Source organism: Salmo salar, chromosome 12 (assembly GCF_965601325.2).
Source record: "Salmo salar chromosome 12, fSalSal1, whole genome shotgun sequence".
Classification (NCBI taxonomy): Eukaryota; Metazoa; Chordata; class Actinopteri; order Salmoniformes; family Salmonidae; genus Salmo; species Salmo salar.
The window spans coordinates 101,692,171-101,711,285 of NC_138302.1; positions in this window are offsets into that span (position 1 = coordinate 101,692,171).

The window sequence follows — 19,115 nt, forward strand, 5'->3', positions numbered from 1 at the left end:
AGTGAGAGAAAGCGAGATAAAGACAGAGACAGTAAATCTGTCAATGCTGTAAATCTGTCTGTAGATCTGTCTGTATATCTGTCTGTATATTTGTCTGTAGATTTTCGTGGAAATATTCAGTCAAACATATTTCTCAAATAACGGAGCCTGTGAGTTCAAATATAGATATTTTTTACATCATGATAAAAGCCAAGCTGGTTCATGAAGCAACTCCTTTCCTGTCTTGGCACATACTTATACATTTTTCCACCTTACGTCACACCCATAGTAACTCCTCTTAATGGCTCTTCTCTTCTGGCATTTAGCCACCGTTATCTTATTGCCTTGCACAAAGTTTAGTTTGGTTTCATATTAGGGCAGGGAAATTGTAGAGCCACACCATTAGTTCAAAAATACAGACATGCACTCACCTTAAGACAGGTTCATGCATGTAGGACCATAGCAAAAAGTCCTTGGCACTTTACAGAAATAACCATACATGTCATCCTGCTAACTCCTCTGAAAGGAACACCCATGTTCTGGAAAAGACCCAAGAGGTATAACCATAGCAACAGGTCATATCAGGCCATAACACAGTTAGAGGAATAACCAGTTGTGTCCAACCCCCAGACAGGTGCATGTCTAATGGTGTCTAATGACCCAGAGCACATATAGAGAGCACTAGTTTTTCTGGCTCCTTCTGAAAATAAATAATTGCCACATATGTTCTGGACAAATCTCAATATATCTGTCCTCTGGGGCTAAAAAAACCACACAACTCAAAATTCAACCCAGTACAAGTGAGAAGGGAAGCACCTCAGACCCCCCTTTCCCATTCGTACGGAGGAGGCAGGACCAAACATATCCCCTCACATAGCTAGAAAGAAGTATAAGATCCTCAAGCCAATCATCCTTCAACATACAGTGTAAAAGCATATGCATGTATTTCTTAAGCCTTGCCAGAGATTTTTTGTTCTGTATGAGAAAAGAAAAACAACAGAAACATCTAAAACTATGAAACTGAACCTCAGAAAACCTTATAACGTCGTTCTCAATATGACACCTAAAAACACCCATGGCCCTCCCTCACAGACACTCTCTAACAACTATTTGGTCATAAGTGAAAAAAACGGAAAAAGGCCATTGGTCCGTGGACTCTTGTAACCGGAAAACCCTATGTAACTTACAAGTCTAAGCAAACTGATATTCAGAAGGTCTACCATAATTTATCATTCAGCAACTGTTACATTGAGTACATGGTTAAATTCCGTTATACTGTGTGTATACTCTAAACATATTCATAAAGGGCAGTCACCCTTTTTGCACATGGCACAGAAAATTGGGTCAGCACGATGAAAAATTTCCAAGTTTCACATCGTCTAGTTTGCACTATTTGCAGAAACCTCAAACGTCGCTGGTTTAGGTACTATTACTATACCTGTCATGGAGGATTTGCTACACAGGAAACATATGTCCATTCTATGTTTTTTCCTGCTGCCCCACTGAGCCCACTTATATCAGCCATTTTTTCATATCTAAATGATGGTCAATGTCAGATTCTGGGGTAGTTTCTTCATTGTAGCTACCCCAGTTTGTACCAGATGTCCAGATTTTCTGCATCAACCCACTTTCTTGTGGTTTTGCCATTGTCTCCGTTGGTGTACTAGTGCTAGTGGGAGGTGTTTTCACAGTCTTCCAGGTTTGTTGCTGTCAAGGCCATTCTAACATTCTATATTTCCACTGTCTGTTAAGAAGTCGAAGGTAGGGAACTTTCCTTCCCATTCTCCTGTCGTTGTTTCTCCGTCCCCTTTGACAGCGCCTCTGTCAGGGGAATCTGCCAGAGTAGGTATGTCAGGGGCAACAGGCATGTCACTCCTCCTCATCTCTGGACTCTCTGAATCTTCAGGCGAGTGTATCTGTTGACTATTGGGATTTGTCCCATGATCCTTTTCTCCTTCTGTTTTCTCCAGGCTCCTGCCTATTGTATCAGTATCCTCTGCTACCTCATGGCTCGAAGGTCGCTCACTGATCTCCTACGGAACTCTGGTAGAGTGGTTTAGATGGTACCACGTAGTGCTTCCTTTTCATTTGGACGGCTTTTGGTGTTGGCTAGGACCTCTTTGTCAGTAGCCTCACGCCTTGGCTTATTCCACTTCCTCAGGAAAACCTCAGACCTGGTCCCCTGGGATCACCGGACGTGGAACCTCCGGTTCTGGTTCAGGCTTTTGCCTTCTTTCCGTGAGGCTTTCAAACTCAGAGACTTATGGTGTCTGTTCTATGATTACACCATACATAATCTTATTTCCATATCTCAACACACCTCCACTTTCTCCTTCTGGTTCCTTAGAGAGTGATAGCACAAGACTTGGAAAGCAACGAAAAACAGAAAACAGTATTAACCTCTTACATCTAGACGTTCCGCTAGCGGAACACCTGCTCCAATATCCAATGATAGGCGTGGCGCGAATTACAAATTCCTCAAAAATACAAAAACTTCAATTTTTCAAACATATCACTATTTCACAGCATTTTAAAGACAAGACTCTCCTTTATCTAACCACACTGTCCGATTTCAAAAAGGCTTTACAGCGAAAGCAAAACATTAGATTATGTCAGCAGAGTACCAAGCCAGAAATAATCAGACACCCATTTTTCAAGCTAGCATATAATGTCACAAAAAAACAGAAGACAGCTTCAAGACAGCAGCACTAACCTTTGATGATCTTCATCAGATGACACACCTAGGACATTATGTTATACAATACATGCATGTTTTGTTCAATCAAGTTCATATTTATATCAAAAAACTGCTTTTTACCTTAGCATGTGACGTTCAGAACTAGCATACCCCCGCAAACTTCCGGAGGAATTTGCTAACAATTTACTAAATTACTCACGATAAACGTTCACAAAAAGCATAACAATTATTTTAGGAATTATAGGTACAGAACTCCTCTATGCACTCGATATGTCCGATTTTAAAATAGCTTTTTGGTGAAAGCACATTTTGCAATATTCTAAGTACATAGCCCAGGCATCACGGGCTCGCTATTTAGACACCCGGCAAGTTTAGCACTCACCATAATCATATTTACTATTATAAAAGTTTGATTACCTTTTGTTGTCTTTGTCAGAATGCACTCCCAGGACTGCTACTTCAATAACAAATGTTGGTTTGGTCCAAAATAATCCATCGTTATATCCGAATAGCGGCGTTTTGTTCGTGCGTTCCAGACACTATCCGAAATAGTAAAGAAGTGTCGCGCGCATGGCGCAATTCGTGACAATAAAATTCTAAATATTCCATTACCGTACTTCGAAGCATGTCAACCGCTGTTTAAAATCAATTTTTACGACATTTTTCTCGTAGAAAAGCGATAATATTCCGACAGGGAATCTCCTTTTCGGCAAACAGAGGAAAAAATCCCAAAGGCGGGGGCGGTCGGGGTCACGCGCATAAGCCCAGTGTCCCTTGATCGGCCACTTGAGAAAGGCGATAATGTGTTTCAGCCTGGGGCTGGAATGACGACATTCTGTTTGTTCCCGGGCTCTGAGCGCCTATGGACGACGTGGGAAGTGTCACGTTAGAGCAGAGATCCTTAGTAAATGATAGAGATGGAAAAGAAGTTCAAGAAATGGTCAGACAGGCCACTTCCTGTAAAGGAATCTCTCAGGTTTTGACCTGCCATTTGAGTTCTGTTATACTCACAGACACCATTCAAACAGTTTTAGAAAATGTAGGGTGTTTTCTATCCATATGTAATAAGTATATGCATATTCTAGTTACTGGGTAGGAGTGGTAACCAGATTAAATCGGGTATGTTTTTTATCCAGCCGTGTCAATACTGCCCCCTAGCCCTAACAGGTTAACAGGAAGCCAGTGTAGGGAGGCTAGCACTGGAGTAATATGATCAAATGTTTTGGTTCTAGTCAGGATTCTAGCAGCCGTATTTAGCACTAACTGAAGTTTATTTAGTGCTTTATCCGGGTAGCCGGAAAGTAGAGCATTGCAGTAGTCCAGCCTAGAAGTAACAAAAGCATGGATTAATTTTTCTGCGTCATTTTTGGACAGAAAATTTCTGATTTTTGCAATGTTACGTAGATGGAAAAAAGCTGTCCTTGAAACAGTCTTGATATGTTCTTCAAAAGAGAGATCAGGTTCCAGACTAACGCCGAGGTCCTTCACAGTTTTATTTGAGACGACTGTACAACCATCCAGATTAATTGTCAGATTCAACAGAAGATCTCTTTGTTTCTTGGGACCTAGAACAAGCATCTCTGTTTTGTCCGAGTTTAAAAGTAGAAAGTTTGCAGCTATCCACTTCTTTATGTCTGAAACACAGGCTTCTAGCGAGCGCAATTTTGGGGCTTCACCATGTTTCATTGAAATGTACAGCTGTGTGTTGTCCGCATAGCAGTGAAATTTAACATTATGTTTTCGAATGACATCCCCAAGAGGTAAAATATATAGTGAAAACAATAGTGGTCCTAAAACGGAACCTTGAGGAACACCGAAATGTACAATTGATTTGTCAGAGGACAAACCATTCACAGAGACAAACTGATATCTTTCCGACAGATAAGATCTAAACCAGGCCAGAACTTGTCCATGTAGACCAATTTGGGTTTCCAATCTCTCCAAAAGAATGTGGTGATCGATGGTATCAAAAGCGGCACTAAGATCTAGGAGCACGAGGACAGATGCAGAGCCTCGGTCTGACGTCATTAAAAGGTCATTTACCACCTTCACAAGTGCAGTCTCAGTGCTATGATGGGGTCTAAAACCAGACTGAAGCATTTCGTATACATTGTTTGTCTTCAGGAAGGCAGTGAGTTGCTGTGCAACAGCTTTTTCTAAAATTTTTGAGAGGAATGGAAGATTCGATATAGGCTGAAAGTTTTTTTATAATTTCTGGATCAAGATTCGGCTTTTTCAAGAGAGGCTTTATTACTGCCACTTTTAGTGAGCTTGGTACACATCCGGTGGATAGAGAGCCGTTTATTATGTTCAACATAGGAGGGCCAAGCACAGGAAGCAGCTCTTTCAGTAGTTTAGTTGGAATAGGGTCCAGTATGCAGCTTGAGGGTTTGGAGGCCATGATTATTTTCATCATTGTGTCAAGAGATATAGTACTAAAACACTTTAGTATCTCCCTTGATCCTAGGTCCTGGCAGAGTTGTGTAGACTCAGGACAATGGAGCTTTGGAGGAATACCCAGATTTAAAGAGGAGTCTGTAATTTGCTTTCTAATGATCATGATCTTTTCCTCAAAGAAGTTCATACATTTATTACTGCTGAAGTGAAAGCCATCCTCCATTTGCGAAGGCTGCTTTTTAGTTAGCTTTGCGACAGTATCAAAAAGAAATTTCGGATTGTTCTTATTTTCCTCAATTAAGTTGGAAAAATAGGATGATCGAGCAGCAGTGAGGGCTCTTCGATACTGCACGGTACTGTCTTTCCAAGCCAGTCGGAAGACTTCCAGTTTGGTGTGGCGCCATTTCCGTTCCAATTTTCTGGAAGCTTGCTTCAGAGCTCGTGTATTTTCTGTATACCAGGGATCTAGTTTCTTATGACAGATGTTTTTAGTTTTTAGGGGTGCAACTGCATCTAGGGTATTGCGCAAGGTTAAATTGAGTTCCTCGGTTAGGTGGTTAACTGATTTTTGTCCTCTGACGTCCTTGGGTAGGCGGAAGGAGTCTGGAAGGGCATCAAGGAATCTTTGGGTTGTCTGAGAATTTATAGCACAACTTTTAATGCTCCTTGGTTGGGGTCTGAGCAGATTATTTGTTGCAATTGCAAACGTAATAAAATGGTGGTCCGATAGTCCAGGATTATGAGGAAAAACATTAAGATCCACAACATTTATTCCATGGGACAAAACTAGGTCCAGAGTATGACTGTGGCAGTGAGTAGGTCCAGAGACATGTTGGACAAAACCCACTGAGTCGATGATGGCTCCGAAAGCCTTTTGGAGTGGGTCTGTGGACTTTTCCATGTGAATGTTAAAGTCACCAAAAATTAGAATATTATCTGCTATGACTACAAGATCCGATAGGAATTCAGGGAACTCAGTGAGGAACACTGCATATGGCCCAGGAGGCCTGTAAACAGTAGCTATAAAAAGTGAGTGAGTAGGCTGCATAGATTTCATGACTAGAAGCTCAAAAGACAAAAACGTCATTGTTTTTTTTTTTTTGTAAATTGAAATTTGCTATCGTAAATGTTAGCAACACCTCCGCCTTTGCCGGATGCACGGGGGGTATGGTCACTAGTGTAACCAGGGGGTGAGGCCTCATTTAACACAGTAAATTCATCAGGCTTAAGCTATGTTTCAGTCAGGCCAATCACATCAAGATTATTATCAGTGATTAGTTCATTGACTATAACTGCCTTGGAAGTGAGGGATCTAACATTAAGTAACCCAATTTTGAGATGTGAGGTATCACAATCTCTTTCAATAATGGCAGGAATGGAGGAGGTCTTTATACTAGTGAGATTGCTAAAGCGAACACCGCCATTTTTTATTTTGCCCAACCTAGATCGAGGCACAGACACGGTCTCAATGGGGAAAGCTGAGCTGACTACGCTGACTGTGCTAGTGGCAGACTCCACTAAGCTGGCAGGCTGGCTAACAGCCTGCTGCCTGGCCTGCACCCTATTTCATTGTGGAGCTAGAGGAGTTAGAGCCCTACTCGGATGGTATTTCGCCGTCCCAACCTTCGCTCTCTCTCTCCCGCTACTCTCTCCTCTTCCATCCTATCATCTCTTCCCTCTCCTCAAACCTTCTCCAACCTATCTCCTGATTCTGCCTCCTCAACCCTCCTCTCCTCCCTCTCTGCATCCTTTGATTTCCTCTGTCCCCTATCCTCCAGGCCGGCTCGGTCCTCCCCTCCTGCTCCGTGGCTCGACGACTCATTGCGAGCTCACAGAACAGGGCTCCGGGCAGCCGAGCGGAAATGGAGAAAAACTCGCCTCCCTGCGGACCTGGCATCCTTTCACTCCCTCCTCTCTACATTTTCCTCTTCGTCTCTGCTGCTAAAGCCACTTTCTACCACTCTAAACTCCAAGCATCTGCCTCTAACCCTAGGAAGCTCTTTGCTACCTTCTCCTCCCTCCTGAATCCTCCTCCCCCTCCCCCCCCCCCTCCTCCCTCTCTGCGGATGACTTCGTCAACCATTTTGAAAAGAAGGTTGACGACATCCGATCCTCGTTTGCTAAGTCAAACGTCACCGCTGGTCCTGCTCACACTGCCCTACCCTGTGCTTTGACCTCTTTCTCCCCTCTCTCTCCAGATGAAATCTCGCGTCTTGTGACGGCCGGCCGCCCAACAACCTGCCCACTTGACCCTATCCCCTCCTCTCTTCTCCAGACCATTTCCGGAGACCTTCTCCCCTACCTCACCTCGCTCATCAACTCATCCTTGACCGCTGGCTACGTCCCTTCCGTCTTCAAGAGAGCGAGAGTTGCACCCCTTCTGAAAAAACCTACACCCGATCCCTCCGATGTCAACAACTACAGACCAGTATCCCTTCTTTCCTTTCTCTCCAAAACTCTTGAACGTGCCGTCCTTGGCCAGCTCTCTTGCTATCTCTCTCAGAATGACCTTCTTGATCCTAATCAGTCAGGTTTCAAGACTGGGCATTCAACTGAGACTGCTCTTCTCTGTGTCACGGAGGCTCTCCGCACTGCTAAAGCTAACTCTCTCTCCTCTGCTCTCATCCTTCTAGACCTATCTGTTGCCTTTGATACTGTGAACCATCAGATCCTCCTCTCCACCCTCTCCGAGCTGGGCATCTCCGGCGCGGCCCACGCCTGGATTGCGTCCTACCTGACAGGTCGCTCCTACCAGGTGGCGTGGCGAGAATCTGTCTCCGCACCACGCGCTCTCACCACTGGTGTCCCCCAGGGCTCTGTTCTAGGCCCTCTCCTATTCTCGCTATACACCAAGTCACTTGGCTCTGTCATATCCTCACATGGTCTCTCATATCATTGCTATGCAGATGACACACAATTAATCTTCTCCTTTCCCCCTTCTGACAACCAGGTGGCGAATCGCATCTCTGCATGTCTGGCAGACATATCAGTGTGGATGACGGATCACCACCTCAAGCTGAACCTCGGCAAGACGGAGCTGCTCTTCCTCCAGGGGAAGGACTGCCCGTTCCATGATCTCGCCATCACGGTTGACAACTCCCTTGTGTCCTCCTCCCAGAGTGCTAAGAGCCTCGGCGTGACCCTGGACAACACCCTGTCGTTCTCCACTAACATCATGGCGGTGACCCGATCCTGTAGGTTCATGCTCTACAACATTCGCAGAGTACGACCCTGCCTCACACAGGAAGCGGCGCAGGTCCTAATCCAGGCACTTGTCATCTCCCGTCTGGATTACTGCAACTCGTTGTTGGCTGGGCTCCCTGCCTGTGCCATTAAACCCCTACAACTCATCCAGAACGCCGCAGCCCGTCTGGTGTTCAACCATCCCAAGTTCTCTCACGTCACCCCGCTCCTCCGCTCTCTCCACTGGCTTCCAGTCGAAGCTCGCATCCGCTACAAGACCATGGTGCTTGCCTACGGAGCTGTGAGGGGAACAGCACCTCCGTACCTTCAGGCTCTGATCAGGCCCTACACCCAAACAAGGGCACTGCGTTCATCCACCTCTGGCCTGCTCGCCTCCCTACCTCTGAGGAAGCACAGTTCCCGCTCAGCCCAGTCAAAACTGTTCGCTGCTCTGGCACCCCAATGGTGGAACAAGCTCCCTCACGACGCCAGGACAGCGGAGTCAATCACCACCTTCCGGAGACACCTGAAACCCCACCTCTTTAAGGAATACCTAGGATAGGATAAAGTAATCCCTCTAACCCCCCCTTAAAAGATTTAGATGCACTACTGTAAGTGGTTGTTCCACTGGATATTATAAGGTGAATGCACCAATTTGTAAGTCGCTCTGGATAAGAGCGTCCGCTACATGACTTAAATGTAAATGTAAATGTAAAGAGGCACTGAGTTTGAAGACAGGCCTTGAAATACATACACTGGTAGACCTCCAATATACTCAAGCATTTGTCATTTAGCCTATCAGAAGCTTTTAAAGCCATGACATAATTTTCTTGAATTTTCCAAGCTGTTCAAAGGCACAGTCAACTTAGTGTATGTAAACTTCTGAACCACTGGAATTGTAATACAGTGAATTATAAGTGATATAATCTGTCTGTAAACAATTGTTGGAAAAATGAGATGTCCTAACTGACTTGCCAAAACTATAGTTTGTTAACAAGAAATTTGTGGAGTGGTTGAAAAACGAGTTTTAATGACTCCAACCTAAGTGTATGTAAACTTCTGACTTCAACTATAACTCTAGCCTTCTTTTTTTCCCTACAGCAACTGCCGTAAGAATAACTACTGCATGTAATCTTTCAAGTGTCTTCCAGCTTCTAAAAATTAAGAAAAATACCATTGAGTTGGAAGAATATCCAACGTAAAAAAAACTCTAAGTCATAAGTTTCTTAAACTTTTACCATAGTGTTCAAAATGCCACCACTATCACTTTTACTCTCACCATAATCTAGGTATGTGTACTGTTCAATTTACTTTGAACTGTCCCTATATTTTACACAGCCAGCTGTCCTTCCTCTCCTATGAGCTATCTCCTGTAACCATATACATAGTCTCTAAATAACACTTTGGCTTTGGATAGAAAACACTCCAAAGTTTCTACAACTGTTTGAATGGTGTCTGTGAGTATAACAAAACTCAAATGGCAGGTCAAAACCTGAGAAGATTCTGTACAGGAAGTACCCTGTCTGACCATTTCTTGGCCATCTTTGCCATCTCTATCCATTACAAAGGATCTCTGCTGTTACGTGACACTTCCTACGGCTGCCATAGGCTCTCAGAAGGCGGCAAAAAGCTGAATCGTGGCTTTGCAGGCTCTGGCTGAAAAAAAGTAGCGCGTTTGGGTCGTGGCTGGTTACAGTACTGTGAGACTCAGGCTCGTGCCTGCGTCGACCGAAAGCTTTGTTTTCTTTCCTCTGTTTACCTAAACGGAGATTCCCGGTCGGAATATTATCGCTTTTTTACGAGAAAAATGGCATAAAAATGGATTTTAAACAGCGGTTGACATGCTTCGAAGTACGGTAATGGAATATTTCAATTTTTTTTGTCACGAATTGTGCCATGCTCGTAACCCTGATTTACCATTTCGGATAGTGTCTGGAACGCACGAACAAAACGTCGCTATTTGGATATAACGATGGAATATTTTGGACCAAACCAACATTTGTTATTGAAGTAGCAGTCCTGGGAGTGCATTCTGACGAAGACAACAAAATGTAATCAAACTTTTGTAATAGTAAATCTGACTTTGGTCAGGGCTAAACTTGGTGGGTGTCTAAATGGCTAGCCATGATGGCTGGGCTATCTACTGAGAATATTGCAAAATGTGCTTTCACCGAAAAGCTATTTTAAAATCGGACACCTCGATTGCACAAAGGAGTTCTGTATCTATAATTCTTAAAACAATTGTTATGTTTTTTGTGAACGTTTATCGTGAGTAATTTAGTAAATTGTTAGTAAATTCACCGGAAGTTTGTGGGGGGTATGCTAGTTCTGAACGTCACATGCTAATGTAAAAAGCTGGTTTTTGATATAAATATGAACTTGATTGAACAAAACATTCATGTATTGTATAACATAATGTCCTAGGATTGTCATCTGATGAAGATCATCAAAGGTTAGTGCTGCATTTAGCTGTCTTCTGGGTTTATGTGACATTATATGCTAGCTTGAAAAATGGGTGTCTGATTATTTCTGGCTGGGTACTCTGCTGACATAATCTAATGTTTTGCTTTCGTTGTAAAGCCTTTTTGAAATCGGACAGTGTGGTTAGATTAACAAGAGTCTTGTCTTTAAAATGGTGTAAAATAGTCATATGTTTGAGAAATTGAAGTTTTTGCATTTTTGAGGTTTTTAATAACGCGCCACGGGATTACACTGGCTGTTACGTAGGTGGGACGATTTGGTGCCACCTACCCTAGAGAGGTTAATAGACGATAATGTCCAATCAACACATGTAATAGCTGTTTCACCTTAGATTGTTTCTGTTAACCATTCTAAATGTAATACTTTTTCCTATCGGAAATGTAGTCAATATCTCAGTTGAAGAAATCAGTGATATTTGATCCTAGGCATCTAATAAAAAGTTGTTTGCGCGTGGTCACCTATGTCTCCCTTAATTAACATACATACTGTATTGGACTTCCATCAGTCCTGGAAGCAAGAATTCTACTCAAGACACATCAGATAATACAGTGTTCCATTAAGTGGAATCGACCCCATTTAAAATAAATAATCCCAGAGCCCCTTTCCAGTAATCCTATCAATTTAACCTGTTGCATTAGTTTAGTCAAATACAAAACTGTTGTTTAACAAATGTAAGAACCTTCAAAATGTTGGTGCTGTCTAATCAGCTTATTAGTCAATACTTATTTAATTCTGCTTGTAATACTGGACACTGTTCCACGTAATGGAAACAGATTATAATTACTAGAATATGTTAACTTCCCGCTCAAATTCACTGCTGTTACCTAAAAGTATAAAACCAAGCATAGGTAATGTTTCTGATATCTCTACTTCAAATATCCCAATACCTTTCAACCGCAGCTAATCTTTATTTTACAATCTCAAGGCTCAATCCCTCTACGCATCCTATAACCTTGTATTGAAACCTCAGCTTTTCAAATTACTAAAATATTGCATCATTAGAGTGTTATAAAAAGACACTAATTATATACACTGCTCAAAAAAATTAAGGGAACACTAAAATAACACATCCTAGATCTGAATGAATGAAATAATCGTATTAAATACTTTGTTCTTTACATAGTTGAATGTGCTGACAACAAAATCACACACAAATAATCAATGGAAATCCAATTTAGCAACCCATGGAGGTCTGGATTTGGAGTCACACTCAAAATTAAAGTGGAAAACCACACTACAGGTTGATCCAACTTTGATGTAATGTCCTTAAAACAAGTCAAAATGGGGCTCAGTAGTGTGTGTGGCCTCCACGTGCCTGTATGACCTCCCTACAACGCCTGGGCATGCTCCTGATGAGGTGGCGGATGGTCTCCTGAGGGATCTCCTCCCAGACCTGGACTAAAGCATCCGCCAACTCCTGGACAGTCTGTGGTGCAACGTGGCGTTGGTGGATGGAGACATGATGTCCCAGATGTGCTCAATTGAATTCAGGTCTGGGGAACGGGCGGGCCAGTCCATAGCATCAATGCCTTCCTCTTGCAGGAACTGCTGACACACTCCAGCCACATGAGGTCTAGCATTGTCTTGCATTAGGAGGAACCCAGGGCCAACTGCACCAGCATATGGTCTCACAAGGGGTCTGAGGATCTCATCTCGGTACCTAATGGCAGTCAGGCTACCTCTGGCGAGCACATGGAGGGCTGTGCAGCCCCCCAAAGAAATGTCACCCTACACCATGACTGACCCACCGCCAAACCGGTCATGCTGGAGGATGTTGCAGGCAGCAGAACGTTCTCCACGGCGTCTCCAGACTGTCACGTCTGTCACATGTGCTCAGTGTGAACCTGCTTTCATCTGTGAAGAGCACAGGGCGCCAGTGGCGAATTTGCCAATCTTGGTGTTCTCTGGCAAATGCCAAACGTCCTGCATGGTGTTGGGCTGTAAGCACAACCCCCACCTGTGGACGTCGGGCCCTCATACCACCCTCATGGAGTCTGTTTCTGACCATTTGAGCAGAGACATGCACATTTGTGGCCTGCTGGAGGTCATTTTCCTGGCCTCTGGCAGTGCTCCTCCTTGCACAAAGGCGGAGGTAGCGGTCCTGCTGCTGGGTTGTTGCCCTCCTACAGCCTCCTCCACGTCTCCTGATGTACTGGCCTGTCTCCTGGTAGCGCCTCCATGCTCTGGACACTACGCTGACAGACACAGCAAACCTTCTTGCCACAGCTCGCATTGATGTGTCATCCTGGATGAGCTGCACTACCTAAGCCACTTGTGTGGGTTGTAGACTCTGTCTCATGCTACCACTAGAGTGAAAGCAAGGTGTCTTGCTAATTGCTCTATAATTTCCACCTGTTGTCTATTCCATTTGCAAAACAGCATGTGAAATATATTGTCAATCAGTGTTGCTTCCTAAGTGGACAGTTTGATTTCACAGAAGTGTGATTGACTTGGAGTTACATTCTGTTGTTTAAGTGTTCCCTTTATTTTTTTGAGCAGTATATTACCGTTCACATACTGTCAACACTCATTACGTTTACATCAATCCTCCTCATCAGTATGACTATATTTGTATCACTAACCACTGCTTCACACTCATTAAAACGTCCACCATTCCAAGATTAACTGTAATGCGCCAAATGTAGAAAATACATCAGCCAATTCTTAATCAATCCAAACAATTCAAATTCGTATCTCATACTTTCCAATTGATTAACTCATTTTTGTTACCTTCCTTAGTCCACATCTCTTCCCTTAAACTCAGAAAGCTACAATCTCAACCATAACACCTCCCTTTTCACTAATGTTTATGTTACCAGGTGAATTTTTATTTCAATTATAGTCAAAACAAACCTAATTCTACTTTTTAATTACTATTATCTCCTCCTCCCTTACGTCAATTCAATAAATCTATTTAGAATAATGAAACAAACACTCATGAGTTTTAAACTACTAGGATTTTCTTCTTGAGTCGCATGGTTCTCGAAACCCCCAAATATGTTCTCGTTTCGCCAGTAGTACTTTACCATAGCTATAAGTCCTTGTGTCCCTGCTGTACCACATAGTTTACATATTGTATCAACATAGAACCTCCAAATCTAAATCCTTTAGCGATTGTTTGAATGCGGCGTGAAACAAAGTTAGACTATTCGTAAACATTATTCGTGCTCTGGCCCATATATACTGCCCATTTAAATATGTTTCCTAATATCCACTGTCTGTCACGCCCTGACCTGAGAGAGCCTTTTTATGTCTCTATTTAGGTTTGGTCAGGGTGTGATTTGGGTGGGCATTCTATGTTCTATTTTCTACGTTTTGTATTTCTTTGTTTTGGCCTGGTATGGCTCTCAATCAGGGACAGCTGTACGTCGTTGTCGCTGATTGGGAGCCATACTTAGGTAGCCCTTTTCCCCATCTGTCCTTGTGGGTAGTTAACTTTGTTTGTGGCACTTTGCCCTGTAAGCTTCACGGTCGTTTTGTATTGTTTATTGGTTTTGCTGGCGACATACAATAAAGAGGAAAATGTACGCTCACCACGCTGCACCTTGGTCTACTTAATCCGACGGTTGTGACACTGTCCTTGATTCTCACAAGGATTACTCATTCCCAAAATCTGCTAAGAACAGGGTTGATCCAAACTTTCTGAGTCATAATACCTAATCTTTTTACCACAAGGCAGTCAAGCACCCAAGCTAACTGGCTAAAGTTGGCTAGCTAATTTATCGTTTTCTTATAATACTCCCTACAGATCCAGGGCTGAAAATCTTTAATGGTCTTTTCAAGCCCTAAAGACTTTGACCACATCCTATTCTCTCCTATTTATATCCATGTTATTTTTCTTTTCTCTGATTATTTAGTCTATTGGTCTATTGGTTATTGTCCCTGTTTCTAGGTTTACATTTTTTTTCTCTCTTTTTGAGTATATTCTTACTTCAAATCTTCCAATTTCTATGTACTGTATATTCTTCCACCTTGCAGTACGGTATGCAGTTTTCAATGGCATTACCAGGCAATTGCTGATGTTGTTTTGACATTCATTACTAAGTTACTATAATGGTTATGTATTTTACAATTTATCCTAACTGCTCAATATTTTAGTATCATATTCCTTCAATGGGTATTTATGTACCAATCACATTCACCTCCCCTAGTGCAGGATTGGATGCGTCCCCTTCGTCAGATCACACTCAAGTGACGGTTCAGGAGATGCGCGAAACCTTTTTATCCCACAACAGCAGAGAACCTTTCACACTCACTTTTATAAACTTTCACACTTTTCCTAAGCAACCTGATTATACAGTACTGTTCTGATTCATTTCCTCGACACAGAAAAGGCAATATTATACAGGATTTTCACCTATTTAATTAACAATATCGATACACTTCCTCAACACGATAAGCAATCTTATAGGATTTCTATTTAATTTTATTTGACCATGCAGATAGCCAGTTGCCACTCCAAACTAGATTGAACGGAACAGTCAACAGGGCAGACAGATGACCTGAACGAGACTGAACACCCACCCCAACTGAGCGTCTGAGCGAGCCGGATGAATTGAATGACCCACCTGACTCGGACTGACTGAATAAGATGAATGGCCTGCGTTTTGAGCGCAAACTAAAACAGGTCTAAACAAATAAGTCCAGCCAAACTGAATCAGACAACACAGTCACAATTCAAACAGACTGAACAACTGGTCAGATGAACCGCCGGAACAAATCAGATGAATAACCCCACTCAACTGAGCCAGTCAAGACAGATGAAGCACATACATCTCCCTCTGCAATTGGTCACACACAGCAATTACTATACTATATTTTCACTGTTGCAACCCTCAAAAGCTTTTTATTCCCCCAATATTTTTGCATGCATTTCATTGAACTCAAAAGCTCCCAATATTTCTTTGGTTCGTCAAATTTGGAGAGACCCACTCGGTGACATACTGCTGAGACAGATTCCTAGAGCGGAAACACAAAAACTCTATTACTACAGCAATCGGCTTACCGTCTTTCAAGTGGCCACTTGTATTTTTGTGCAGTCTGTCCAAGAAGCCCGTCCGCAGCTGTAGATTTTCATCGTCTTTGGTCCCTTTTTGCCACTCCTGGCATGCTCGCCATTTATGGCTTGGAAATATTCAGTCAATAGTATTTCTCAAATACCGGAGCCTGTGAGTTCATATAGACTTTTTTTACAATATAAAAAAAGCCAAGCTGGTTCATGAATACAACTACCTTCTTGGTAGTTGTCTTGGAAACACTCTTTATACATGTTACATCTTAAGTCACACACATAGTAACTCCTCTTTATGATTAATCTCCTCTGGCATTTAGCCACCGTTGTCCTTTTTTCCTTGCACTAATTTTAATTTGGTTTCACAATGGGTCACGGAAACTTTAGAGTAATTGCAATAGTTAAAAAAGAAACAGTCATGTCCACTCCCGAGACAGTTGCATGTATAATGGTGTCTAGTGACCCAGAGAACATATAGAATGCACAATTCTTTCTGGATCCTCTGGAATGATTGATGGCCACACATTTTCTGGAAAATACCCAAAAAGATATGAATGTAGATCTGTCTGTGGATCTGTATGTAGATCTAACTGTAGATCTGTCTTTATATCTGACTGTAGATTTGACTGTTGATCTGACTGATTATCTGACTATAGATCTGTTTGTAGATCTGACTGTAGATCTGACTGAAGAGGTGTCTGTAGAACTGACAGTAGATCTGTCTTCATATCTGACTGTTGATCTGACTGTATATCTATCTGTAGTTCTGTCTGTAGATCTGAGTGTAGATCTGACTGTAGATTTGTCTGTAGATCTGACTTTACGTCTGACTGTAGATCTGTCTGTAAATATGTTTGTAGATCTGACTGTTGATCTGATTGTAGACCTGTCTGTAGATTTGTCTGTAGCTTTAACTGTAGATGTGTGTGTATATCTTTCTGTAGCTCTGACTGTATATCTGTCTTCATATCTGTCTGTAGATCTGACTTTAGATCTACAGTCAGATCTGCAGTCAGATCTACATTATGGTTAGATCTAGACACAGTAGATCTAACCATAATGTACATCTGACTACAGATCTGACTGTAGATCTGTCTGTAGATCTATCTGTAGATCTGTCCATGCTGTAGATCTGACTGTAAATCTGTCTGTAGATCTGACTATAGATCTGTCTGTAGATTTGACTGTTGATTTGTCTGTAAATCTGTCTGTAGATCTGACTTTGCATCTGACTATAAATCTGTCTGTAGATATATCTGTAGATCTGTCCATAATGTAGATCTGACTGTCGATCTGACTGTAAATATGTCTGTAGATGTGACTGTAGATCTGTCTGTAGATCTGTATGTAGATCTGTCCATGCTGTAGATCTGTCTGTAGATCTGTCTGTAGATCTGTATGTAGATCTGTCTGTAGATCTGTCCATGCTGTAGATCTCTCTGTAGATCTGTCCATGCTGTAGATCTGTCTGTAGATCTGTCCATGCTGTAGACCTGTCTGTAGATCTGTCTGTAGATCTGTCTGTAGATCTGTCCATGCTGTAGATCTGTCTGTAGATCTGTCCATGCTGTAGATCTGTCTGTAGATCTGTATGTAGATCTGTCTGTAGATCTGTAGATCTACCTGGGATAGGATAAAGTAATCCTTCTAACCCCCCCCCCTTAAAAGATTTAGATGCACTATTGTAAAGTGGTTGTTCCACTGGATATTATAGGTGAATGCACCAATTTGTAAGTCGCTCTGGATAAGAGCGTCTGCTAAATGACTAAAATGTAAAAAAAAAAAAAGTAAAATGTAGATCTGTCCATGCTGTAGATCTGTCTGTAGATCTGTATGTAGATCTGACTGTAGATCTGTCCATGCTGTAGATCTGTCTGTAGATCTGTCTGTAGATCTGTCCATGCTGTAGATCTGTCTGTAGATCTGTCTGTAGATCTGTCCATGCTGTAGACCTGTCTGTAGATCTGTATGTAGATCTGTCTGTAGATCTGTCCATGCTGTAGATCTGACTGTGGATCTGTCTTCATATCTGTCTGTAGATCTGTGAATCTAAGACGATTGGAATGTATTTTACTAGTTGATATCTTCCCTGATAGCTGGGAGAAACTTGTAGTAACCTTAACTCTGGGCTTTCAGTGAAGATATCAATTAGTAAAAGACATTCCTATCATCTTAGAGTGATTTTGTTTTCCACCAATTGATTTCCCTCTGTTAGCTGTACAGTCATATAGCATAGACACATACACAGAGTGCACAGACGCTAGCGCACACACAGAACTGTATGAACGCACACACACACACATGCACACACACACACAAACGCAGACACAGACAGAATATTTCTTTACAGATATAGAAATCTGTATATCAAACGAATGCGGAGAAGAATCGGTGTAGAGACGAGGGAATAAACATCCCCTCAGCGTCTCAAAGCAGAGAGCCTTCAGATTCTCAAAGCAGAGAGCCTTCAACGTCTCAAAGCAGAAAGCCTTGATAACAAACAACATACAGAAATAGAGGACATTTAAAAATTGTTTACAATGGCCATCAAAGCAGCATGTTCTGCTCTCTCTCCTTCTGTCTGTATATCTGTCTTTCTGTCTGTCTCTCTCTCTATTAGTTTCTCTCTCGTCTCCTCTCCTCTCGTCTCGTCTCCTCTACTCTCCTCTCCTCTCCTCTCTCCTCTCCTCTCCTCTGACCTTTTCCATTTCTTCCAGCTGAAATGAAATGTTCAATTAAAGAATCAGAGAAGTGCTCGGCGCTCCATTCATTCATTAGCGCTTTAGTCCTGTCATAGCGAGGTATGATGAGGCCCTTTCTTTCTCCTAGGGTTTGTGTCCCAAATGGCACCCTGTTCCCTTTAATTAAAGTGCACTACTTTAGACCGGGACCTATAGAACTCTGGTCAAAAGTTGTTCACTGTGTACGGAATAGAGTGCCATTTGGAACTCATATTAACTGTAAATATGTGTTACAGATAATAGAGATAATACAGATAACCCCTAGAGTCGATTGATGCGCCAGCGCGTCAATCTAAGTTACATACCAACAAAAATCCCCATTAAAATGTAATAAAACGTGGAAAAAGTTGAGAGATCTGAATTCTTTCCGAATGCATTGTGTATCTGTAGGTTATATCTATATCTATAGGCCATATCTATTGACTATATAAATATATAGGCTATACAGTACAGTGCAAAAGTGTTAGGCAGGGGTGAAAAAAATGCTGTAAAGTAAGAATGTTTTCAAAAAATAGACATGTTAATAGTTTATATTTAATCAATTAACATAATGCAAAGTGAGTGAACAGAAAAAAAAATCTACATCAAAACCATATTTGGTGTGACCAGCCTTTGCCTTCAAAAC